The sequence below is a fragment of the Choloepus didactylus genome, chromosome X, assembly GCF_015220235.1.
Source record: "Choloepus didactylus isolate mChoDid1 chromosome X, mChoDid1.pri, whole genome shotgun sequence".
Classification (NCBI taxonomy): Eukaryota; Metazoa; Chordata; class Mammalia; order Pilosa; family Megalonychidae; genus Choloepus; species Choloepus didactylus.
This window is the reverse complement of record NC_051334.1, coordinates 74,328,607-74,354,759: the sequence shown is the minus strand read 5'-3', so window position 1 is coordinate 74,354,759 and position 26,153 is coordinate 74,328,607. Positions and strand designations below refer to the sequence as shown.

At 38.9% G+C, this 26,153-nt stretch overlaps 1 protein-coding gene across 1 annotated transcript in view; it reads left to right on the top strand.

The window, feature by feature from the left end:
* Positions 1-26,153, top strand: part of TEX11 (testis expressed 11) — a 508,239-nt gene that overhangs the window by 206,536 nt on the left and 275,550 nt on the right. The gene's annotated exons all lie outside the window — the stretch shown is intronic.

The window sequence follows — 26,153 nt, the reverse complement described above, 5'->3', positions numbered from 1 at the left end:
CCCAGCCAGAACAGGGCCAGGGATACATGAAGAGGGCACAGAGCAGCTCCAATGAGCCCTGGGTAGAAGGTCAGGAAAGACTCCAAAAGCCTTTTTTTCAACTCCCCATAACTGTGCTTTTCTTGCCTACCCAGCCTTTGGCCCCTTCAGCAAATTGTTCCCCTCAGCCCTCGGATGGCACTGTGTCTTTAAACCTCCACTGTCTATGGCCCTGTTAGGGACAGCAACAGTGGCTGTTCATTTTTCGGACAGTGGCCTCAGTTTTCCCTGTCCTGGGTTGGCTGAAACAGCAGCTCTGAGCCAGGACTCAGTGATCTGAGTTCAGCAATGAAAAGCTATGATCAGGAAGCGGGGCAAGATGGCAGACTGGTGAGCTGTATGTTTTAGTTACTCCTCCAGGAAAGTAGGTAGAAAGCCAGGAACTGCGTGGACTGGACACCACAGAGCAATCTGACTTTGGGCATACTTCATACAACACTCATGAAAACGTGGAACTGCTGAGATCAGCGAAATCTGTAAGTTTTTGCGGCCAGGGGACCCGCGCCCCTCCCTGCCAGGCTCACTCCCGGGGGAGGAGGGGCTGTCAGCTCCGGGAAGAAGAAGGGAGAACTGCAGTGGCTGCCCTTATCGGAAACTCATTCTACTGATTCAAACTCCAACCATAGATAGACTGAGACCAGACACCAGAGAATCTGAGAGCAGCCAGCCCAGCAGAGAGGAGACAGGCATAGAAAAAAAACAACACGAAAAACTCCAAAATAAAAGCGGAGGATTTTTGGAGTTCTGGTGAACATAGAAAGGGGAAGGGCCCTGAGGCGCATATGCAAATCCCGAAGAAAAGCTGATCTCTCTGCCCTGTGGACCTTTCCTTAATGGCCCTGGTTGCTTTGTCTCTTAGTATTTCAATAACCCATTAGATCTCTGAGGAGGGCCCGTTTTTTTTTTTTTTTTTTTAATCCTTTTTTCTTTTTCTAAAACAATTACTCTAAGAAGCCCAATACAGGAAGCTTCAAAGACTTGCTATTTGGGCAGGTCAAGTCAAGAGCAGAACTAGGAGAGCTCTGAGACAAAACGCAATAATCCAGTGGCTGAGAAAATTCACTAAACACCACAACTTCCCAAGAAAAGGGGGGTGTCCGCTCACAGCCATCATCCTGGTGGACAGGAAACACTCCTGCCCATCGCCAGCCCCATAGCCCAGAACTGCCCCAGACAACCCAGTGTGACGGAAGTGCTTCAAATAACAGGCACACACCACAAAACTGGGCGTGGACATTAGCCTTCCCTGCAACCTCAGCTGATTGTCCCAGAGTTGGGAAGGTGGAGCAGTGTGAATTAACAAAGCCCCATTCAGCCATCATTTGAGCAGACTGGGAGCCTCCCTACACAGCCCAGCAGCCCAGAACTGCCCTGGGGGGACGGCACTCACCTGTGACATAGCACAGTCATCCCTCAACAGAGGACCCGGGGTGCACGGCCTGGAAGAGGGGCCCACTTGCAAGTCTCAGGAGCCATACGCCAATACCAAGGACTTGTGGGTCACTGGCAGAGACAAACTGTGGCAGGACTGAACTGAAGGATTAGACTATTGCAGCAGCTTTAAAACTCTGGGATCACCAGGGAGATTTGATTGTTAGAGCCACCCCCCCCCTCCCTAACTGCCCAGAAACATGCCCCATATACACAGCAAGCAACACCAACTACACACGCAAGCTTGGTACACCAATTGGACCCCACAAGACTCACTCCCCCACTCACCAAAAAGGCTAAGCAGGGGAGAACTGGCTTGTGGAGAACAGGTGGCTCGTGGACGCCACCTGCTGGTTAGTTAGAGAAAGTGTACTCCACGAAGCTGTAGATCTGATAAATTAGAGATAAGGACTTCAATTGGTCTACAAATCCTAAAAGAACCCTATCAAGTTCAGCAAATGCCACAAGGCCAAAAACAACAGAAAATTATAAAGCATATGAAAAAACCAGACGATATGGATAACCCAAGCCCAAGCACCCAAATCAAAAGACCAGAAGAGACACAGCACCTAGAGCAGCTACTCAAAGAACTAAAGATGAACAATGAGACCATAGTACGGGAGATAAAGGAAATCAAGGAGACCCTAGAAGAGCATAAAGAAGACATTGCAAGACTAAATAAAAAAATGGATGATCTTATGGAAATTAAAGAAACTGTTGACCAAATTAAAAAGATTCTGGACACTCATAGTACAAGACTAGAGGAAGTTGAACAACGAATCAGTGACCTGGAAGATGACAGAATGGAAAATGAAAGCATAAAAGAAAGAATGGGGAAAAAAATTGAAAAAATCGAAATGGACCTTAGGGATATGATAGATAATATGAAACGTCCAAATATAAGACTCATTGGTGTCCCAGAAGGGGAAGAAAAGGGTAAAGGTCTAGGAAGAGTATTCAAAGAAATTGTTGGGGAAAACTTCCCAAATCTTCTAAACAACATAAATACACAAATCATAAATGCTCAGCGAACTCCAAATACAATAAATCCAAATAAACCCACTCCGAGACATATATTGATCACACTATCAAACACAGAAGAGAAGGAGCAAGTTCTGAAAGCAGCAAGAGAAAAGCAATTCACCACATACAAAGGAAACAGCATAAGACTAAGTAGTGACTACTCAGCAGCCACCATGGAGGCAAGAAGGCAGTGGCACGATATATTTAAAATTCTGAGTGAGAAAAATTTCCAGCCAAGAATACTTTATCCAGCAAAGCTCTCCTTCAAATTTGAGGGAGAGCTTAAATTTTTCACAGACAAACAAATGCTGAGAGAATTTGCTAACAAGAGACCTGCCCTACTGGAGATACTAAAGGGAGCCCTACAGACAGAGAAACAAAGAAAGGACAGAGAGACTTGGAGAAAGGTTCAGTACTAAAGAGATTCGGTATGGGTGCAATAAAGGATATTAATAGACAGAGGGGAAAAATATGACAAACATAAACCAAAGGATAAGATGGCTGATTCAAGAAATGCCTTCACGGTTATAACGTTGAATGTAAATGGATTAAACTCCCCAATTAAAAGATATAGATTCGCAGAATGGATCAAAAAAAATGAACCATCAATATGTTGCATACAAGAGACTCATCTTAGACACAGGGACACAAAGAAACTGAAAGTGAAAGGGTGGAAAAAAATATTTCATGCAAGCTACAGCCAAAAGAAAGCAGGTGTAGCAATATTAATCTCAGATAAAATAGACTTCAAATGCAGGGATGTTTTGAGAGACAAAGAAGGCCACTACGTACTAATAAAAGGGGCAATTCAGCAAGAAGAAATAATAATCGTAAGTGTCTATGCACCCAACCAAGGTGCCACAAAATACATGAGAGAAACACTGGCAAAACTAAAGGAAGCAATTTATGTTTCCACAATAATTGTGGGAGACTTCAACACATCACTCTCTCCTATAGATAGATCAACCAGACAGAAGACCAATAAGGAAATTGAAAACCTAAACAATCTGATAAATGAATTAGATTTAACAGACATATACAGGACATTACTTCCCAAAACACCAGGATACACATACTTTTCTAGTGCTCATGGAACTTTCTCCAGAATAGATCATATGCTGGGACATAAAACAAGCCTCAATAAATTTAAAAAGATTGAAATTATTCAAAGCACATTCTCTGACCACAATGGAATACAATTAGAAGTCAATAACCATCAGAGACTTAGAAAATTCACAAATACCTGGAGGTTAAACAACACACTCCTAAACAATCAGTGGGTTAAAGAAGAAATAGCAAGAGAAATTGCTAAATATATAGAGACGAATGAAAATGAGAACACAACATACCAAAACCTATGGGATGCAGCAAAAGCAGTGCTGAGGGGGAAATTTATAGCACTAAACGCATATATTAAAAAGGAAGAAAGAGCCAAAATCAAAGAACTAATGGATCAACTGAAGAAGCTAGAAAATGAACAGCAAACCAATCCTAAACCAAGTAGAAGAAAAGAAATAACAAGGATTAAAGCAGAAATAAATGACATAGAGAACAAAAAAACAATAGAGAGGATAAATATCACCAAAAGTTGGTTCTTTGAGAAGATCAACAAGATTGACAAGCCCCTAGCTAGACTGACAAAATCAAAAAGAGAGAAGACCCATATAAACAAAATAATGAATGAAAAAGGTGACATAACTGCAGATCCTGAAGAAATTAAAAAAATTATAAGAGGATACTATGAACAACTGTATGGCAACAAACTGGATAATGTAGAGGAAATGGATAATTTCCTGGAAACATATGAACAACCTAGACTGACCAGAGAAGAAATAGAAGACCTCAACCAACCCATCACAAGCAAAGAGATCCAATCAGTCATCAAAAATCTTTCCACAAATAAATGCCCAGGGCCAGATGGCTTCACAGGGGAATTCTACCAAACTTTCCAGAAAGAACTGACACCAATCTTACTCAAACTCTTTCAAAACATTGAAGAAAATGGAACACTACCTAACTCATTTTATGAAGCTAACATCAATCTAATACCCAAACCAGGCAAAGATGTTACAAAAAAGGAAAACTACCGGCCAATCTCCCTAATGAATATAGATGCAAAAATCCTCAACAAAATACTTGCAAATCGAATCCAAAGACACATTAAAAAAATCATACACCATGACCAAGTGGGGTTTATTCCAGGCATGCAAGGATGGTTCAACATAAGAAAATCAATCAATGTATTACAACACATTAACAAGTCAAAAGGGAAAAATCAATTGATCATCTCAATAGATGCTGAAAAAGCATTTGACAAAATCCAACATCCCTTTTTGATAGAAACACTTCAAAAGGTAGGAATTGAAGGAAACTTCCTCAACATGATAAAGAGCATATATGAAAAACCCACAGCCAGCATAGTACTCAATGGAGAGAGACTGAAAGCCTTCCCTCTAAGATCAGGAACAAGACAAGGATGCCCGCTGTCACCACTGTTATTCAACATTGTGCTGGAAGAGCTAGCCAGGGCAATCCGGGAAGACAAAGAAATAAAAGGCATCCAAATTGGAAAAGAAGAAGTAAAACTGTCATTGTTTGCAGATGATATGATCTTATATCTAGAAAACCCTGAGAAATCGACGATACAGCTACTAGAGCTAATAAACAAATTTAGCAAAGTAGCGGGATACAAGGTTAATGCACATAAGTCAGTAATGTTTCTATATGCTAGAAGTGAACAAACTGAAGAGACACTCAAGAAAAAGATACCATTTTCAATAGCAACTAAAAAAATCAAGTACCTAGGAATCAACTTAACCAAAGATGTAAAAGACCTATACAAAGAAAACTACATAACTCTACTAAAAGAAATAGAAGGGGACCTTAAAAGATGGAAAAATATTCCATGTTCATGGATAGGAAGACTAAATGTCATTAAGATGTCAATTCTACCCAAACTCATCTACAGATTCAATGCAATCCCAATCAAAATTCCAACAATCTACTTTGCAGACTTGGAAAAGCTAGTTATCAAATTTATTTGGAAAGGGAAGATGCCTCGAATTGCTAAAGACACTCTAAAAAAGAAAAACGAAGTGGGAGGACTTACACTCCCTGAGTTTGAAGCTTATTATAAAGCCACAGTTTCCAAAACAGCATTGTACTGGCACAAAGATAGACATATAGATCAATGGAATCGAATTGAGAATTCGGAGATAGACCCTCAGATCTATGGCCGACTGATCTTTGATAAGGCCCCCAAAGTCACTGAACTGAGTCATAATGGTCTTTTCAACAAATGGGGCTGGGAGAGTTGGATATCCATATCCAAAAGAATGAAAGAGGACCCCTACCTCACCCCCTACACAAAAATTAACTCAAAATGGACCAAAGATCTCAATATAAAAGAAAGTACCATAAAACTCCTAGAAGATAATGTAGGAAAACATCTTCAAGACCTTGTATTAGGCGGCCACTTCCTAGACTTTACACCCAAAGCACAAGCAACAAAAGAAAAAATAGATAAATGGGAACTCCTCAAGCTTAGAAGTTTCTGCACCTCAAAGGAATTTCTCAAAAAGGTAAAGAGGCAGCCAACTCAATGGGAAAAAATTTTTGGAAACCATGTATCTGACAAAAGACTGATATCTTGCATATATAAAGAAATCCTACAACTCAATGACAATAGTACAGTCGGCCCAATTATAAAATGGGGAAAAGATATGAAAAGACAGTTCTCTGAAGAGGAAATACAAATGGCCAAGAAACACATGAAAAAATGTTCAGCTTCACTAGCTATTAGAGAGATGCAAATTAAGACCACAATGAGATACCATCTAACACCGGTTAGAATGGCTGCCATTAAACAAACAGGAAACTACAAATGCTGGAGGGGATGTGGAGAAATTGGAACTCTTATTCACTGTTGGTGGGACTGTATAATGGTTCAGCCACTCTGGAAGTCAGTCTGGCAGTTCCTTAGAAAACTAGATATAGAGTTACCATTCGACCCAGCGATTGCACTTCTCGGTATATACCCGGAAGATCGGAAAGCAGTGACACGAACAGATATCTGCACGCCAATGTTCATAGCAGCATTATTCACAATTGCCAAAAGATGGAAACAACCCAAATGTCCTTCAACAGATGAGTGGATAAATGAAATGTGGTATATACACACGATGGAATACTACGCGGCAGTAAGAAGGAACGATCTCATGAAACATATGACAACATGGATGAACCTTGAAGACATAATGCTAAGCGAAATAATCCAGGCACAAAAAGAGAAATATTATATGCTACCACTAATGTGAACTTTGAAAAATATAAAACAAATGGCTTATAATGTAGAATGTAGGGGAACTAGCAATAGAGAGCAATTAAGGAAGAGGGAACAATAATCCAAGAAGAACAGATAAGCTATTTAACGTTCTGGGGATGCCCAGGAATGACTATGGTCTGTTAATTTCTGATGGATATAGTAGGAGCAAGTTCACAGAAATGTTGCTATATTAGGTAACTTTCTTGCTGTAAAGTAGGAACATGTTGGAAGTTAAGCAGTTGTCTTAGGTTAGTTGTCTTTTTCTTACTCCCTTGTTATGGTCTCTTTAAAATGTTCTTTTATTGTATGTTTGTTTTCTTTTTAACTTTTTTTTCATACAGTTGATTTAAAAAAGAAGGGAAAGTTAAAAAAAAAAAAAAAAAAACAAGGAAAAAAAAAAGATGCAGTGCCCCCTTGAGGAGCCTGTGGAGAATGCAGGGGTATTCGCCTAGCCCTCCTCCATGGTTGCTAACATGACCACAGACATAGGGGACTGGTGGTCTGATGGGTTGAGCCCTCTACCACAGGTTTTACCCTTGGGAAGACAGTTGCTGCAAAGGAGAGGCTAGGCCTCCCTATGGTTGTGCCTAAGAGCCTCCTCCCGAATGCCTCTTTGTTGCTCAGATGTGGCCCTGTCTCTCTAGCTAAGCCAACTTGAAAGGTGAAATCACTGCCCTCCCCCCTACGTGGGATCAGACACCCAGGGGAGTGAATCTCCCTGGCAACGTGGAATATGACTCCCGGGGAGGAATGTAGACCTGGCATCGTGGGACGGAGAACATCTTCTTGACCAAAAGGGGGATGTGAAAGGAAATGAAATAAGCTTCAGTGGCAGAGAGAATCCAAAAGGAGCCGAGAGTTCACTCTGGTGGGCACTCTTACGCACACTTTAGACAACCCTTTTTAGGTTCTAAAGAATTGGGGTAGCTGGTGGTGGATACCTGAAACTATCAAACTACAACCCAGAACCCATGAATCTCGAAGACAGTTGTATAAAAATGTAGCTTATGATGGGTGACAGGGGGATTGGGAAGGCCATAAGGACCACACTCCACTTCGTCTAGTTTATGGATGGATGAGTAGAAAAATAGGGGAAGGAAACAAACAGACAAAGGTACCCAGTGTTCTTTTTTACTTCAATTGCTCTTTTTCACTCTAATTATTATTCTTGTTATTCTTGTGTGTGTGCTAATGAAGGTGTCAGGGATTGATTTGGGTGATGAATGTACAACTATGTAATGGTACTGTGAACAATCGAAAGTACGATTTGTTTTGTATGACTGCGTGCTATATGAATATATCTCAATAAAATGAAGATTAAAAAAAAAAAAAAGACATAATGCTGAGCAAAATAAGCCAGGCACAAAAAGAGAGATATTGTATGTTACCCCTAATGTGAATTCTGTGAAAAATGTACAATGTTTTATACTGTAGAATTTAGGGGACCTAGAGATACCAATTAGTGGAGGGGGAATGATAATCTTATAAGAACAGATAAACTATGGAGGGTAATCTCAATGTTATGGGAATGCTCTGGAATGATTATGGTTTGTAAACTTTCTTGGATATAGTAAGATCATGTTGGAAGCAATAGAGTTATTTTAGGTTTTTTTTTTCTCTTATTCCTTTGTTTTCTTAGGTGTTGTTAATTTTCTTGGGGTATGGTAGGAACATGTTGGAAGCAATGTAGTTATTTTAGATTATTTGTTTTTCTTACTCCTCTGTTTGGACATGGTTTATTAATTTTCTTGGGGTATGGTAGGAACATATTGGAAGCAAAGTAGTTATTTTAGGTTATTTGTTTTCCTTAATCCATTGCTTTGTTTGAAATGTTGTGGGGTTTTTTGGGTTGTTGTTTGCCTGTTTGTTTTTAATTTTTTGATAAACAAAGTTAAAAAATTGAAAAAAAATCAGTAGAAAAATGGGAGTAAAAACTAAATGACAAATAGGGTGGGATGGGGGGATGGTTTGGGTATTCTCTTTTCACTTTTATTTTTTATTCTTATTCTGATTCTTTCTGATGTAAGGAAAATGTTCAGAAATAGATTGTGGTGATGAACGCATAACTATATGATCATACTGTGAACAGTTGATTGTATACCATGGATGACTGTATGGTTTGTGAATATATTTCAATAAAACTGAATTAAAAAAAAAAAAAAGAAAAGCGATGATCAGTGTTTAGCTATGCCCTGCCCCCACTCCATTCTTGGGAAAGAAGTATTACATGTACTTTTCTGTCCACAGCAGCCAGCCAGGGACTGGGTCCCAAGGCAGCCCACCTTGAAAATGGGTTTTGGGTGCCAGCAGCTGCTGTGGAGCAAGCTACTCATAATTCTTTATTCACTTCTTACTTCTCTTCCCTGGATGCTGTACAGTTCTCCCCTGGTCTTCAGTGCTCCAAAGCAGTTGTTTTAGACAGTTTCTTCCTGTCCACTTGCTGTTTTGGAGAAAGAATGAGCCCTGGAGCTCCCTACTCTGCCATTTTCTGCATCAGTTGTCTCTAATCTGAATTCCTCTTCCTCTGCTTTTATAGTTAAGTACCTAATAGCTGTACTTTATATCTGTTAAGTGTCATTCTGATATTTATAGGCTTTTTTTAGCTGTTTTTATCTTTGTGAATTCCAAACCTATTGTCCTATGTATTAACTCTTCCTCCTAGTGTGTATCATCTTCAGATTTGGTAGGTATGCCACCTATCTTCATCTCATTAAATGTCCTTCACACTTTTTCTTTAAGGGTCAGTTATTAAATATTTTAGGCTTATGGGCCATACAGACTGTCATAACTCTCAACTCTTCCATTGTAGTGTAAAATCTGCATTTTTGTGTTCCAATAAAATTTTCTTTATAAAAACAAACTGCTGTAGTTTGCTGACCCCTTGTCTAATTTATTTGTAAACAGGACAAAACCGAGGACAGAACCCTCATGACAGCATAGAGTAATCTCCAGGTTAGCATCAATCCATCAGTCAATGCTCTTTGGGTACAATCATTGAACTCGTTATAAACCCACCTAACTATATAGTCATATAGCCTAATTCTTCCATTTTTTCCTCAAAAAAATGTATGGAACTTAGTATTTATTTTAAATTTTTTTCAGTTGTTTACAACCCATTTGCTTCTATGATGTATGTTCAAGTATAATGAAGTATTCAAGTAGAGGAAAGCTTTTAAATTAGGAATAGAAAGTTACCCTGAAAAGAAGCAATCATGCCAAACACAATGTCTATTATAGTTACTGAGCTTTAATTGAGCATTAAATTTATCTGTGAGCTTCCTTGCAGCCAGGGAAAAAGGATAATGTGATAGCTTACGTAATTTTCATTCTTGAATAATAAAAACTGACATATTCTGGGTACTTAGTTTGTTCCAGGCACTATTCTAAGCCCTTTACATTATATATCACAAAATACCTATAAGGCAATTACTTTAATTGACCCCATTTTGCAGGTGAGAAACCTGAGGCTTGGTGAAAAAAAGTAGTTTGCTCGTAATCACTCAGCTAGCAAGGAGCAAAGATGGGATTCAAACCTAATTGCAGAACTCACACTTTTTTCCCACTGTGCTAGAAGGAATACCCCAAGACTGACAAACATTTCTCCTAATACTACATTCTAAAGGATTTTATCATATAGGAAGGAGTTTGCAAACTGGCAGACCATTAGCTGAATATGGCCAGAGATGTGTTGTATAAAGTTGAATTAGTTGCCAACATTTAATATTCAGGACTTTTCACGTGGAAGTCTGGATTTGTGGCTTTTTTTGAAAAAAATTCAAAATTCTGGAAGTACTTGGCCAGTATTCTCACTAAGCAACAATTAGTTAGAGTCAAGTGTTAGCTGACACCTTTAGACATGGAGATGTCTAAAGTTATAGTCATATATCCTGTGTGTCAAGTTGCTACTTGTCATATTTTTGTGATGTTGTTTTTCTTATAGCAGATATGAGGAAAATAAAATATTTGTGGCACTCATCACTCTATCAGAAGTGGGGGGAAAAAGCTAGATTTGAGAGGGTGTTTCAAGAAAATGGGAAAGAACAAATTTCTTTGTGGTGGAAGTAAAATAGGTTCCTCTGTGTTTAATATGCAAACAAAGTGTGTCTGTGTCCAATGATTGAAACTTAATAACCCATTAAGAAACAAACTATAGTAGAAACTATGTCCAGTATACAGAGAAGCTCTATAATGAAACACTTATGAACTCAAGAGAAGGATTGAAATTTCAACAAGGTTTATTTTAGAATGTGAAAAAAATAAGCAATTATGTTGTAAAATGCAGTTATAGTTATATACAGGCATACCTTGTTTTATTGCACTTTATTGCGCTTTGCAGAGATTACATTTTTTACAAATTGAAGGTTTGTGGCAACCCTGCATTAAGCAATCTCTTGGCACAATTTTCCAGCAGCATGTGCTCACTTCATGTCTCTGTGTCACATTTTGGTAATTCTCACAATATTTAAAAATTTTTCATTATTAAATAATATGGTTATCTGTGATCAGCGATTTTTGATGTTACTATTGTAATTGTTTTTAGGCACTATATACCATGCCCAAATAAGATGGTGAACTTATTAAATGTTGTGTGTGTTCTGACAGCTCCACCAACCAGTCTTCCCCCCATCTCTCTCCCTCTCCTCTGGCCTCCCTATTCTCTGAGACACGACAATATTGAAATTAGGCCATTTAATAACCCTAATACAATGGCCTCTAAGTGTTAAAGTGAAAAGAAGGGTCAATTGATGTGACAAACTTCACTGTTGTCTTATTTTAAGAAATTGCCACAGCCACCCCAACCTTCAGCACCCACCAACATCAATATCAAGGCAAGACCCTCCACCACCAAAAAGATTATGACTTGCTGAAGACTCAGATGTTGGTTAGCATTTTTAGAAATAAATATTTTTAAATTAAGGTATATACCTTGTTTTTATAGACATAATGCTATTGCACACTGAATAGACTACGATATACTGTAAGCATAACTTTTATATGCACTCGGAAAACAAAAAATTTGGGTGACTTGATTTATTGTGATATTTATTTTATTGTGGTGACCTGGAACCAAACCTTCAATATCTCTCAGGTATGCCTGTGTTAAGGGGAAAAAATTGTCCAGTCATCAAACCCTTTTAGGATGGCAATTTTATAACAGAGTGTCTATTGAGTGAGGCACAAAATGTATCCTTACATTTCTAATATGTCTAACCAGAAATGCTGTTGTTTGGCATGTTGAAGATATGGCTGCGAATTGATTGGACAGATTGCTTAAAAAGGGTAATTTATTTGGGTTGATTTCTGTTACACATACGTAAGTAATATTACCCATTTCAGTATATTTATTAATGGTGTCAATGAGAATTTTGATGTTACAAAACTTTTGAGCATAGTTTCTGTAACTTAAAAGTTTAATGTAGACTGGTGTGACTGCAGAAAATATTTCTGCAAAGGTTAATAATAACATTAGACTTGTTATGAAACTTAAATCCAAGATGGAAATATCTGTTAATTATATAACTCACCAATTTAAAAATGAAACATGTCCTGAGTATAGTAGTAATCACATGTATACTAGATAAGCTTCTGTGGCTTCAGTAGAGGTTATTCCTTTGGTGGATTAAGGGATGCACAATATAGCAGTTGCCTCTACTTCCTGGATATTAGGGGATGTAGTTGGATATGGTATTATCACATGTTGGGATGCCCTGGAAACAGATTTTGAGATGAGGATTAATGTGCAGAAAGTTTGTTAAGGGGTAATCTCAGGATACAAACCTGTGGAGGAAATGAAAGAAGCAGTACTAGCTAAAGGGAGAAGTTGGGCTGAGGTACAGTCACAAGTCCTTAGGCTACCCCGTGGGGGGCCCTGAAGCTGTGATGGTCCCTTCAAAATTGTTCCAGGTTAGGTTGAGGGAGACAGGATTTATACTTCAGTGTTGACTAGTTAGTCATTGGATGCTGGCTATCCTGAGAATAGGGCCTAACCTTGGATGAAGTAGCCTAGGTAATTCCCAAAGAGCCACTGGGGAATAAACACTTTAGTCCTGAAGGGGAGATCTGTGTGATGCAGCATAGCTTCCATGATAGGTGCTAAAGAGATATTTTATGAACTGTTGAAGGAATTCAACTTGTTCATGCATCCAGGGAATATCTGTGCCTCAGCACAAAGACATGACCTTTTTGGTGACTATGACAACCCATCTAAACACTCTGAGTCTTCTCTGCAAAAGTGTTCATAAGTAAATTACACAAATGTAAATTTTACTTCCAACATGTTCTTAGTGAAGTCATTTCTTTGGGAAACTCATTTAGCAAGGAATAATCTGGCTCACTTTTCTATGCTTAAATTGGTTTCCAGATGGAAGTGATTACTTAAACTACATTCTCAAAATTGTAGACTAAAAGAATGAATTCTAAACATATAAGTGTTTTCTGATTTCTGGCATGATAATGAAAAACATTGTTTAGTTTGCCTTTCTCAATTAATATTGCTAGTTTGAGTAAAGAACCACAAATTGAAGAAATTTAATGGCAGCATACTGTGGTACTGAATCCTAATTAGACAACTTTGGAATGGCAGATGCAGTGGACATTTGCTGTTTTAGGCCACTGTTCCGGTTTGCTAATGCTAATGTTATGCAAAATACCAGAAATGGATTGGCCTTTATAAAGGGAGTTTATTTGGTTACAAAGTTACAGTCCTAAGGCCATAAAAGTGTTCAAACTAAGGCATCAACAAGAGGATACCTTTACTGAAGAACGGCTGATGGCATCTGGAACACCTCTGTCAGCTGGGAAGGCACGTGGCTGGCGTCTGCTGGTCCTTTGCTCCCAGGTTGCATTTCAAAATGGCATTCTCCAAAATTTCTCTGTGTCTCTCTTAGCTTCTCTGGGGCAAACTCTGGGCTTCATTTCTTAGCTTAGCATCTCCAAACGTCCTTCTATCCGCATCGCCAACTGTCTCCAAATGTCAGCAAGAAACTATGTCGGGAGGCGGGGCAAGATGGCAGACTGGTGAGCTGTATGTTTTAGTTACTCCTCCAGGAAAGTAGGTAGAAAGCCAGGAACTGCGTGGACTCGACACCACAGAGCAATCTGTCTTTGGGCATACTTCATACAACACTCATGAAAACGTGGAACTGCTGAGATCAGCGAAATCTGTAAGTTTTTGCGGCCAGGGGACCCGCGCCCCTCCCTGCCAGGCTCAGTCCCATGGGAGGAGGGGCTGTCAGCTCCGGGAAGGAGAAGGGAGAACTGCAGTGGCAGCCCTTATCGGAAACTCATTCTACTGATCCAAACTCCAACCATAGATAGACTGAGACCAGACACCAGAGAATCTGAGAGCAGCCAGCCCAGCAGAGAGGAGACAGGCATAGAAAAAAAAAAAACAACACGAAAAACTCCAAAATAAAAGCAGAGGATTTTTGGAGTTCTGGTGAACATAGAAAGGGGAAGGGCGGAGCTCAGGCCTTGAGGTGCATATGCAAATCCCGAAGAAAAGCTGATCTCTCTGCCCTGTGGACCTTTCCTTAATGGCCCTGGTTGCTTTGTCTACTAGCATTTCAATAACCCATTAGATCTCTGAGGAGGGCCCTTTTTTTTTTTTTTTTTTAATCCTTTTTTCTTATTCTAAAACAATTACTCTAAGAAGCCCAATACAGAAAGCTTCAAAGACTGTCAATTTGGGCAGGTCAAGTCAAGAGCAGAACTAAGAGAGCTCTGAGACAAAAGGCAATAATCCAGTGGCTGAGAAAATTCACTAAACACCACAACTTCCCAAGAAAAGGGGGGTGTCCACTCACAGCCACCATCCTGGTGGACAGGAAACACTCCTGCCCATCGCCAGCCCCATAGCCCAGAGCTGCCCCAGACAACCCAGTGTGACGGAAGTGCTTCAAATAACAGGCACACACCACAAAACTGGGCGTGGACATTAGCCTTCCCTGAAACCTCAGCTGATTGTCCCAGAGTTGGGAAGGTGGAGCAGTGTGAATTAACAAAGCCCCACTCAGCCATCATTTGAGCAGACTGGAAGCCTCCCTACACAGCCCAGCAGCCCAGAAGTGCCCTGGGGGGACGGCACTCACCTGTGACATAGCACACTCATCCCTCAACAGAGGACCCGGGGTGCACAGCCTGGAAGAGGGGCCCACTTGCAAGTCTCAGGAGCCATACGCCAATACCAAGGACTTGTGGGTCAGTGGCAGAGACAAACTGTGGCAGGACTGAACTGAAGGATTAGACTATTGCAGCAGCTTTAAAACTCTGGCATCACCAGGGAGATTTGATTGTTAGGGCCACCCCCCCTCCCCGACTGCCCAGAAACACGCCCCACATACAGGGCAGGCAACACCAACTATACACGCAAGCTTGGTACACCAATTGGGCCCCACAAGACTCACTCCCCCACTCACCAAAAAGGCTAAGCAGGGGAGAACTGGCTTGTGGAGGACAGGTGGCTCGTGGACGCCACCTGCTGGTTAGTTAGAGAAAGTGTACTCCACGAAGCTGTAGATCTGATAAATTAGAGATAAGGACTTCAATAGGTCTACAAACCCTAAAAGAACCCTATCAAGTTCAGCAAATGCCACGAGGCCAAAAACAACAGAAAATTATAAAGCATATGAAAAACCAGACGATATGGATAACCCAAGCCCAAGCACCCAAATCAAAAGACCAGAAGAGACACAGCACCTAGAGCAGCTACTCAAAGAACTAAAGATGAACAATGAGACCATAGTACGGGATATAAAGGAAATCAAGAAGACTCTAGAAGAGCATAAAGAAGACATTGCAAGACTAAATAAAAAAATGGATGATCTTATGGAAATTAAAGAAACTGTTGACCAAATTAAAAAGACTCTGGACACTCATAGTACAAGACTAGAGGAAGTTGAACAACGAATCAGTGACCTGGAAGATGACAGAATGGAAAATGAAAGCATAAAAGAAAGAATGGGGAAAAAAATTGAAAAAATCGAAATGGACCTCAGGGATATGATAGATAATATGAAACGTCCAAATATAAGACTCATTGGTGTCCCAGAAGGGGAAGAAAAGGGTAAAGGTCTAGGAAGAGTATTCAAAGACATTGTTGGGGAAAACTTCCCAAATCTTCTAAACAACATAAATACACAAATCATAAATGCTCAGCGAACTCCAAATAGAATAAATCCAAATAAACCCACTCCGAGACATATACTGATCACACTGTCAAACACAGAAGAGAAGGAACAAGTTCTGAAAGCAGCAAGAGAAAAGCAATTCACCACATACAAAGGAAACAGCATAAGACTAAGTAGTGACTACTCAGCAGCCACCATGGAGGCGAGAAGGCAGTGGCACGATATATTTAAAATTCTGAGTGAGAAAAATTTCCAGCCAAGAATACTTTATCCAGCAAAGCTCTCCTTCAAATTTGAGGGAGAGCTTAAATTTTTCACAGACAAAGAAATGCTGAGAGAATTTGCTAACAAGAGACCTGCCCTACTGGAGATACTAAAGGGAGCCCTACAGACAGAGAAACAAAGACAGGACAGAGAGACTTGGAGAAAGGTTCAGTACTAAAGAGATTCGGTATGGGTACAATAAAGGATATTAATAGAGAGAGGGAAAAATATGGCAAACATAAACCAAAGGATGAGATGGCCGATTCAAGAAATGCCTTCACGGTTATAACGTTGAATGTAAATGGATTAAACTCCCCAATTAAAAGATATAGATTCGCAGAATGGATCAAAAAAAATGAACCATCAATATGTTGCATACAAGAGACTCATCTTAGACACAGGGACACAAAGAAACTGAAAGTGAAAGGATGGAAAAAAATATTTCATGCAAGCTACAGCCAAAAGAAAGCAGGTGTAGCAATATTAATCTCAGATAAAATAGACTTCAAATGCAGGGATGTTTTGAGAGACAAAGAAGACCACTACGTACTAATAAAAGGGGCAATTCAGCAAGAAGAAATAACAATCGTAAATGTCTATGCACCCAACCAAGGTGCCACAAAATACATGAGAGAAACACTGGCAAAACTAAAGGAAGCAATTGATGTTTCCACAATAATTGTGGGAGACTTCAACACATCACTCTCTCCTATAGATAGATCAACCAGACAGAAGACCAATAAGGAAATTGAAAACCTAAACAATCTGATAAATGAATTAGATTTAACAGACATATACAGGACATTACATCCCAAATCACCAGGATACACATACTTTCCTAGTGCTCACGGAACTTTCTCCAGAATAGATCATATGCTGGGACATAAAACAAGCCTCAATAAATTTGAAAAGATTGAAATTATTCAAAGCACATTCTGTGACCACAATGGAATACAATTAGAAGTCAATAACCATCAGAGACTTAGAAAATTCACAAATACCTGGAGGTTAAACAACACACTCCTAAACAATCAGTGGGTTAAAGAAGAAATAGCAAGAGAAATTGCTAAATATATAGAGATGAATGAAAATGAGAACACAACATACCAAAATCTATGGGATGCAGCAAAAGCAGTGCTGAGGGGGAAATTTATAGCACTAAACGCATATATTAAAAAGGAAGAAAGAGCCAAAATCAAAGAACTAATGGATCAATTGAAGAAGCTAGAAAATGAACAGCAAACCAATCCTAAACCAAGTAGAAGAAAAGAAATAACAAGGATTAAAGCAGAAATAAATGACATAGAGAACAAAAAAACAATAGAGAGGATAAATATCACCAAAAGTTGGTTCTTTGAGAAGATCAACAAGATTGACAAGCCCCTAGCTAGACTGACAAAATCAAAAAGAGAGAAGACCCATATAAACAAAATAATGAATGAAAAAGGTGACATAACTGCAGATCCTGAAGAAATTAAAAAAATTATAAGAGGATATTATGAACAACTGTATGGCAACAAACTGGACAATGTAGAAGAAATGGACAATTTCCTGGAAACATATGAACAACCTAGACTGACCAGAGAAGAAATAGAAGACCTCAACCAACCCATCACAAGCAAAGAGATCCAATCAGTCATCAAAAATCTTCCCACAAATAAATGCCCAGGGCCAGATGGCTTCACAGGGGAATTCTACCAAACTTTCCAGAAAGAACTGACACCAATCTTACTCAAACTCTTTCAAAACATTGAAGAAAAGGGAACACTACCTAACTCATTTTATGAAGCAAACATCAATCTAATACCAAAACCAGGCAAAGATGTTACAAAAAAGGAAAACTACCGGCCAATCTCCCTAATGAATATAGATGCATAAATCCTCAACAAAATACTTGCAAATCGAATCCAAAGACACATTAAAAAAATCATACACCATGACCAAGTGGGGTTGATTCCAGGCATGCAAGGATGGTTCAACATAAGAAAAACAATCAATGTATTACAACACATTAAAAACTCGAAAGGGAAAAATCAATTGATCATCTCAATAGATGCTGAAAAAGCATTTGACAAAATCCAACATCCCTTTTTGATAAAAACACTTCAAAAGGTAGGAATTGAAGGAAACTTCCTCAACATGATAAAGAGCATATATGAAAAACCCACAGCCAGCATAGTACTCAATGGTGAGAGACTGAAAGCCTTCCCTCTAAGATCAGGAACAAGACAAGGATGCCCGCTGTCACCACTGTTATTCAACATTGTGCTGGAAGTGCTAGCCAGGGCAATCCGGGAAGACAAAGAAATAAAAGGCATCCAAATTGGAAAAGAAGAAGTAAAACTGTCATTGTTTGCAGATGATATGATCTTATATCTAGAAAACCCTGAGAAATCGACGATACAGCTACTAGAGCTAATAAACAAATTTAGCAAAGTAGCGGGATACAAGATTAATGCACATAAGTCAGTAATGTTTCTATATGCTAGAAATGAACAAACTGAAGAGACACTCAAGAAAAAGATACCATTTTCAATAGCAACTAAAAAAATCAAGTACCTAGGAATAAACTTAACCAAAGATGTAAAAGACCTATACAAAGAAAACTACATAACTCTACTAAAAGAAATAGAAGGGGACCTTAAAAGATGGAAAAATATTCCATGTTCATGGATAGGAAGGCTAAATGTCATTAAGATGTCAATTCTACCCAAACTCATCTATAGATTCAATGCAATCCCAATCAAAATTCCAACAACCTACTTTGCAGACTTGGAAAAGCTAGTTATCAAATTTATTTGGAAAGGGAAGATGCCTCGAATTGCTAAAGACACTCTAAAAAAGAAAAACGAAGTGGGAGGACTTACACTCCCTGACTTTGAAGCTTATTATAAAGCCACAGTTGCCAAAACAGCATGGTACTGGCACAAAGATAGACATATAGATCAATGGAATCGAATTGAGAATTCAGAGATAGACCCTCAGATCTATGGCCGACTGATCTTTGATAAGGCCCCCAAAGTCACTGAACTGAGCCATAATGGTCTTTTCAACAAATGGGGCTGGGAGAGTTGGATATCCATATCCAAAAGAATGAAAGAGGACCCCTACCTCACCCCCTACACAAAAATTAACTCAAAATGGACCAAAGATCTCAATATAAAAGAAAGTACCATAAAACTCCTAGAAGATAATGTAGGAAAACATCTTCAAGACCTTGTATTAGGCGGTCACTTCCTAGACTTACACCCAAAGCACAAGCAACAAAAGAGAAAATAGATAAATGGGAACTCGTCAAGCTTAGAAGTTTCTGCACCTCAAAGGAATTTCTCAAAAAGGTAAAGAGGCAGCCAACTCAATGGGAAAAAATTTTTGGAAACCATGTATCTGACAAAAGACTGATATCTTGCATATACAAAGAAATCCTACAACTCAGTGACAATAGTACAGACAGCCCAATTATAAAATGGGCAAAAGATATGAAAAGACAGTTCTCTGAAGAGGAAATACAAATGGCCAAGAAACACATGAAAAAATGTTCAGCTTCACTAGCTATTAGAGAGATGCAAATTAAAACCACAATGAGATACCATCTAACACCGGTTAGAATGGCTGCCATTAAACAAACAGGAAACTACAAATGCTGGAGGGGATGTGGAGAAATTGGAACTCTTATTCATTGTTGGTGGGACTGTATAATGATTCAGCCACTCTGGAAGTCAGTCTGGCAGTTCCTTAGAAAACTAGATATAGAGCTACCATTCGATCCAGCGATTGCACTTCTCGGTATATACCCGGAAGATCGGAAAGCAGTGACACGAACAGATATCTGCACGCCAATGTTCATAGCAGCATTATTCACAATTGCCAAGAGATGGAAACATCCCAAATGTCCTTCAACAGATGAGTGGATAAATAAAATGTGGTATATACACACGATGGAATAGTACGCGGCAGTAAGAAGGAACGATCTCGTGAAACATATGAGAACATGGATGAACCTTGAAGACATAATGCTGAGCGAAATAAGCCAGGCACAAAAAGAGAAATATTATATGCTACCACTAATGTGAACTTTGAAAAATGTAAAACAAATGGTTTATAATGTAGAATGTAGGGGAACTAGCGGTAGAGAGCAATTAAGGAAGGGGGAACAATAATCCAAGAAGAACAGATAAGCTATTTAACGTTCTGGGGATGCCCAGAAATGACTATGGTCTGTTAAATTCTGATGGATATAGTAGGAACAAGTTCACAGAAATGTTGCTATATTATGTAACTTTCTTGGGGTAAAGTAGGAACATGTTGGAAGTTAAGCAGTTATCTTAGGTTAGTTGTCTTTTTCTTACTCCCTTGTTATGGTCTCTTTGAAATGTTCTTTTATTGTATGTTTGTTTTCTTTTTAACTTTTTTTTTCATACAGTTGATTTAAAAAAGAAGGGAAAGTTAAAAAAAAAAAAAAAGAAAGAAAGAAAAACAAGGAAAAAAAAAAAGATTTAGCGCCCCCTTGGGGGGCCTGTGGAGAGTGCAGGGGTATTCGCCTAACCCACCTCCATGGTTGCTGGCATGGCCGCAGACGTGGGGGACTGGTGGTTTGATGGGTTGAGCCCTCTGCCATGAGTTTTACCCTTGGGAAGACCGTTGGTGCCAAGGAGAGGCTAGGCCTCCCTATATTTGTGCCTAAGAGTCTCCTCCTGAATGCCTCTTTGTTGCTCAGAAGTGGCCCTCTCTCTCTGGCTAAGCCAACTTGAAAGGTGAAATCACTGCCCTCCCCCCTACGTGGGATCAGACACCCAGGGGAGTGAATCTCCCTGGCAACGTAGAATATGACTCCCGGGGAGGAATGTGGACCCGGCATCGTGGGACGGAGAACATCTTCTTGACCAAAAGGGGGATGTGAAAGGAAATGAAATAAGCTTCAGTGGCAGAGAGATTCCAAAACGAGCCGAGAGGTCACTCTGGAGGGCACTCTTATGCACACTTTAGACAACCCTTTTTAGGTTCTAAAGAATTGGGGTAGCTGGTGGTGGATACCTGAAACTATCAAACTACAACCCAGAACCCATGAATCTCGAAGACAGTTGTATAAAAATGTAGCTTATGAGGGGTGACAATGGCATTGGGAAAGCCATAAGGACCACACTCCACTTTGTCTAGTTTATGGATGGATGAGTAGAAAAATAGGGGAAGGAAACAAACAGACAAAGGTACCCAGTGTTCTTTTTTACTTCAATTGCTCTTTTTCACTCTAATTATTATTCTTGTTATTTTTGTGTGTGTGCTAATGAAGGTGTCAGGGATTGATTTAGGTGATGACTGTACAACTGTGTAATGGTACTGTAAACAATCGAAAGTACGATTTGTTTTGTATGACTGCGTGGTATGTGAATATATCTCAATAAAATGATGATTTAAAAAAAAAAAGAATCTATGTCAGCTCTTAGCTCTCTTTAAGAGATCAGTGAACTAATCAAGACCCACCCTGAATGGGTGGGGCCTCACCTCCATGGAAATAATCTAATCAAAAGTATCACACACAGTTGGGGAGTGACATCTCCATGGAAACACTCAATCGAAAGTTTATACCCTAATCAAAAAGACTAATAAATCTGCCCCCACAAGATTGCATTAAAGAACATGGCTTTTGGGAGGGTGGGCATAATATATCCACACCAGCATAGACACCCATCATCCAGTCATTCTGCCTTCCTCTTGGTAACAGTACTGAAATTTCCATTTAAGTATCTACTCATTCCCTATGCAGCCCATGTGGACATTGACATATTAGCATTTCAAGTTTCTATTTCCAAATCATGGAGTAACCAATTTCAAAAGAAAAATTTGATAAACTTATGTATTACTAATTTTAGATTTCAAATTTTAAATATAGCTTCTGTTTTCTTACCTGTCTGTATTATGTTACATGCTTATGCCATCATTCATTTAACAATAAAGTTCGGTTACATTTCTGACAGTTGATTTTTCTTAAACATAGTCTGTACGCTCATTTGTGTTACATACTTGGCATTCTGTAGACAGTATAGGAAGTTCCATTACATAATGGATAATGCCTTTAACAATAATTTTATAGTAAAAACATGAGTACATTTTATGTATAGAAGTTTCTTTCAGCAACAGAAACTAAGTGCAGAACATTAACTGTTAGCAAAATGAATTCATTTCTGCAGTGGACTATGCTAATGTAGTCCAGACCTTGTTTTCTGATGATCCACCTTGATACAAGCATAAAATTTCTAATATGTAAATGAATGGATGGAAATACCATGTCTCTTTTGAAATTCACTGTTTCCACTCAAGCTTCATTAGGGGCCTGACAGCAGAAAACTTTAGGTTATACTCCTATAAGATTCTTGTAATATATGGTACTATATAAGGGAAGAGGATATGCTTCAGATTTTAGAAAAGCAGGTAGGTGGCTTGATCCTCTGTTATTATGAGTCAGTTTCCTGAAATTGTTAGATTATGTCCATTTAATCTTTTGACATTCAAGTAAACTTATCAAAAGATAAAATAAGGTTAATTTGGCGTGCTTTTTTCTCAGTGAATCCTTACAGGTTTATGTTTCTGCTTCTCAAATATAATGTGAATATGACCAGCTGAAGATCTTGTTAAAATGCAGATTTTGATTCAGTAGGTCTGGGATGGGGTCTAAAATCTGCATTTCTAACAAGCTCCCAGGTGATGCCTATGCTTTTGGTCTGTGGACCATGCTTTGAGTGGCATGGTTTGGGAATCTACTGTCCCCTCTTTAAAAAAGTCATAACTTTGTCTTTTTCCAGTCTTCATCACCCTTCTGATTTTCCATCATTTCTTAAAAACTTCTAGAATTTATGAGTCTCATCTATAAATTTTCTTAGTACTTTCTAATGCAAACTCATTTGATCTAGGGGCCCTGAACTCTTTTAGAGCAACTGAGTATTAGGTTACTATTCCGGTTTGCTAATGCTGCCGTTTTGCAAAACACCAGAAATGGATTGGCTTTTATAAAGGGGGTTTGTTTGGTTACAAAATTACAGTCTTACAGCCATAAAGTGTCCAAGGTAAGGCATTAACAATAGGGTACCTTCACTGGAGAAAGGCCATGGGCATCTGGAAAACCTCTGTTAGCTGGGAAGGCACATGGCTGGCATCTGCTGGTCCTTTGCTCCTGGGTGGCGTTTCAAAATGGCATTCTCCAAAATATCCACTTTCACTGGCCGTCTTCAAAATGTCTCTCATCTGTAGCAAGCGTCTGGGCCTGTGTGGCTCTTTTGAAAATACTCCAGTAACCAATCAAGATCCATGCTGAATGGGCGGGGCCACTCCTCCATAGAAATAATCCAGTCAAAGGTATTACCCACAGTTGGGTGAGTCACATCTCATCTGTTTGGAAATAGCCTAACCCAAAGGTTCCACCCTAATCAACACCAATGCCTCTGCCCCCACAAGATTGCATCAAAGAACATGGCTTTTTCTGGGGGACATAATATATCCAAACTGGCAAAGTTAGTATCTCCTCACCTTGAGCTTTAATTCCTTCTTTTAAAAATTTTTATCTATTTTTTTACTATACAAACACACCATGACTGTAATGAAAATTTTAAAATAAAAAAGATCATATCTAATCTTATTATCCTTGCAAATAATCTGTTTTTGGTTTTTATATTCTCTTCAACTCGTTTTTTACATTGGTGCATAATTTTTCCTAGTTGTAATAATAGCATAGATCATTTTATATTGATATAGGCAAAAGGGCACAGGCCTTTCATTTGCTACTGATTAAGTTGGATTAATTAATCAATTACTGTTTATTCCAGCAACAAGAATACCAAATCAAATAATAATGCAAAGGAATATTTAGCTGGAATGAGACTAGCAATACAGAATCAGAAACCTGGAGGTAGTGATCTAGGAAAGCCAATGCAACAAATCAAAAGACAAAAAAAGAACATAGGAGTTTATATTGATATTACCAGACTAAAATCAAGAACAGAGGAGAGCAGAATCAGGTTTGAAAAGTCAAGATCAGAATCTTGGGAAGTCACTGTTAGAAAGTATAGGGGAAACAATTTGATTAGGCTCATAATGTAAAAATAAAGAATAAAAAGCCTTGCAGGTTAACCACTTTGTTCCCAGCCTTCCTATGGCATTTAAGGCCTGATGTTGTCTTATTAATATAATACTCTTTGAACTCGCTGTTGAATGTTGCAATAAAAATGTTTCAAATGAGTTCCTGAAAAGTTCTGTTTAGAGAAAATTTAATATATCAAATATTATTTTTCTACAGACCAAAAAAAATGTTTGGCCCTAAGATATAAGACAACATATAATGAAATCATACTTAGTAATCCAGCAAATCTTTTAAATCGTCTGTTTACATGAAATACATTCTTCTGATAGTATAATCATAAGTACTTGAAGTGGGTTGGAGAAATGACAAGCTAACTGAGATGTGTGAGTTAATATCCTGAAAATATAGAAAAAGAAACAGATACAGCATTGAAGCCCTCATAGTCTTATACTCATTCCTTTCTGGGATAAATCTAAAAGGTTATCAGCCACAAGGAAATAAAAGCATACATCCATTGCCATCTGGGATTTAAGTTACTCATATTGACATGGATATTGCCATATATCAGCCACTATCTAAGCTGTCTGTGGTAAGAGTTAGCACTATAACTCTTTCATCTACTCCCCTGTTTCAGGTTGAATATCCATATAAGTACTTTGTAGGGCATCCAGATTTTTTGTTGTACTGAACATTTTTTTATGAGTTTATTGTTAGGAATCACATTTCCAGCAAGGGGTTGCTGGGTATAGGACATACAGTGCAGTACCTGGGACTGTGAGGAAACTTTCCTATGGAAAAGGGGACATGCGTAACCATGTAAAGAGGGGAATCTTAGGGCCACGTGTGCCCAGGCAAGACACTTGCACAGAAAGGATCAGGGAGGCCCCCATGCTTTAACCTGGAACTGTTCTCATGCAACCCATTGTATAGATAAGCCCTAAAGGAGAGCACTAGCAGAGGTCAATCTGCAAAAAGTGGGAGAGGTGTTTTGTTTTCTTCATTGTTTTTTGTTTTTGTTGTTAGCTCCGGGCATTCAAGGAAAAGTTGGTCATAATACTAGCTGGATACAAGCTTAAGGAACCAAGGACACAGAGTCTGAATTTCAGCACTACATTAAAGTATCAAGATGTCCAGCTTTCAACAAAAGGTTACAAAACCTACAAAGAAACAGAAAGAAATGGCCCAGGCAAAGGAGAAGTTTCAAGCATTATAAGCCATCAGTGAGGAAGACCAGATCTGGGACATATCAGACAAAGACTCTTTTAAAATGGCCCTAAATATGGTCAAAGAGCTAAATGAAAGCATGGACAAAGAACTAAAGGAAATCAGGAAAATGATTAACACAAAATGACTGTCAATAGAGATGGAAATAATGAAAAAGAACCATACAGAACCAAAGACCACAGTAGCAAAAATTAAAAATTCACCAGAGGGATTCAACAGCAGATTGGAGTTGGCAGAAGAAAGAACCAGTAAGCTTGAAAATAAAACAACTGAAATCATTCAGTTTGAGGAGCAGGAGGAAGAAAGAGTGAAAAGTGAACAGAGCCTGAAGAATCTGTGGGACACCATCAAGGATAGCAATATAGACATTGTGGGACTTCCAGAAGGAGAAGAAAACGATAAAGGGACATAGAGAATAGTCCAGGAAATAATGGCTGAAAACTTCCCAAATTTAACAAAAGAAGTGAATATACACATGCAAGAAAGTATCAGCGAACTTCAAACAAGATAAGCCCAAATGGACCCATGCCATAGCCTGTTCTAATCAGACTGTCGAATGCCAGATAAAAAGACAGGATTCTGAAAGACTCCAGAGAGAAGCAACATGTTAACACACAAGGGAGTTTCAATAAGAGTAAGTGCCAATTTC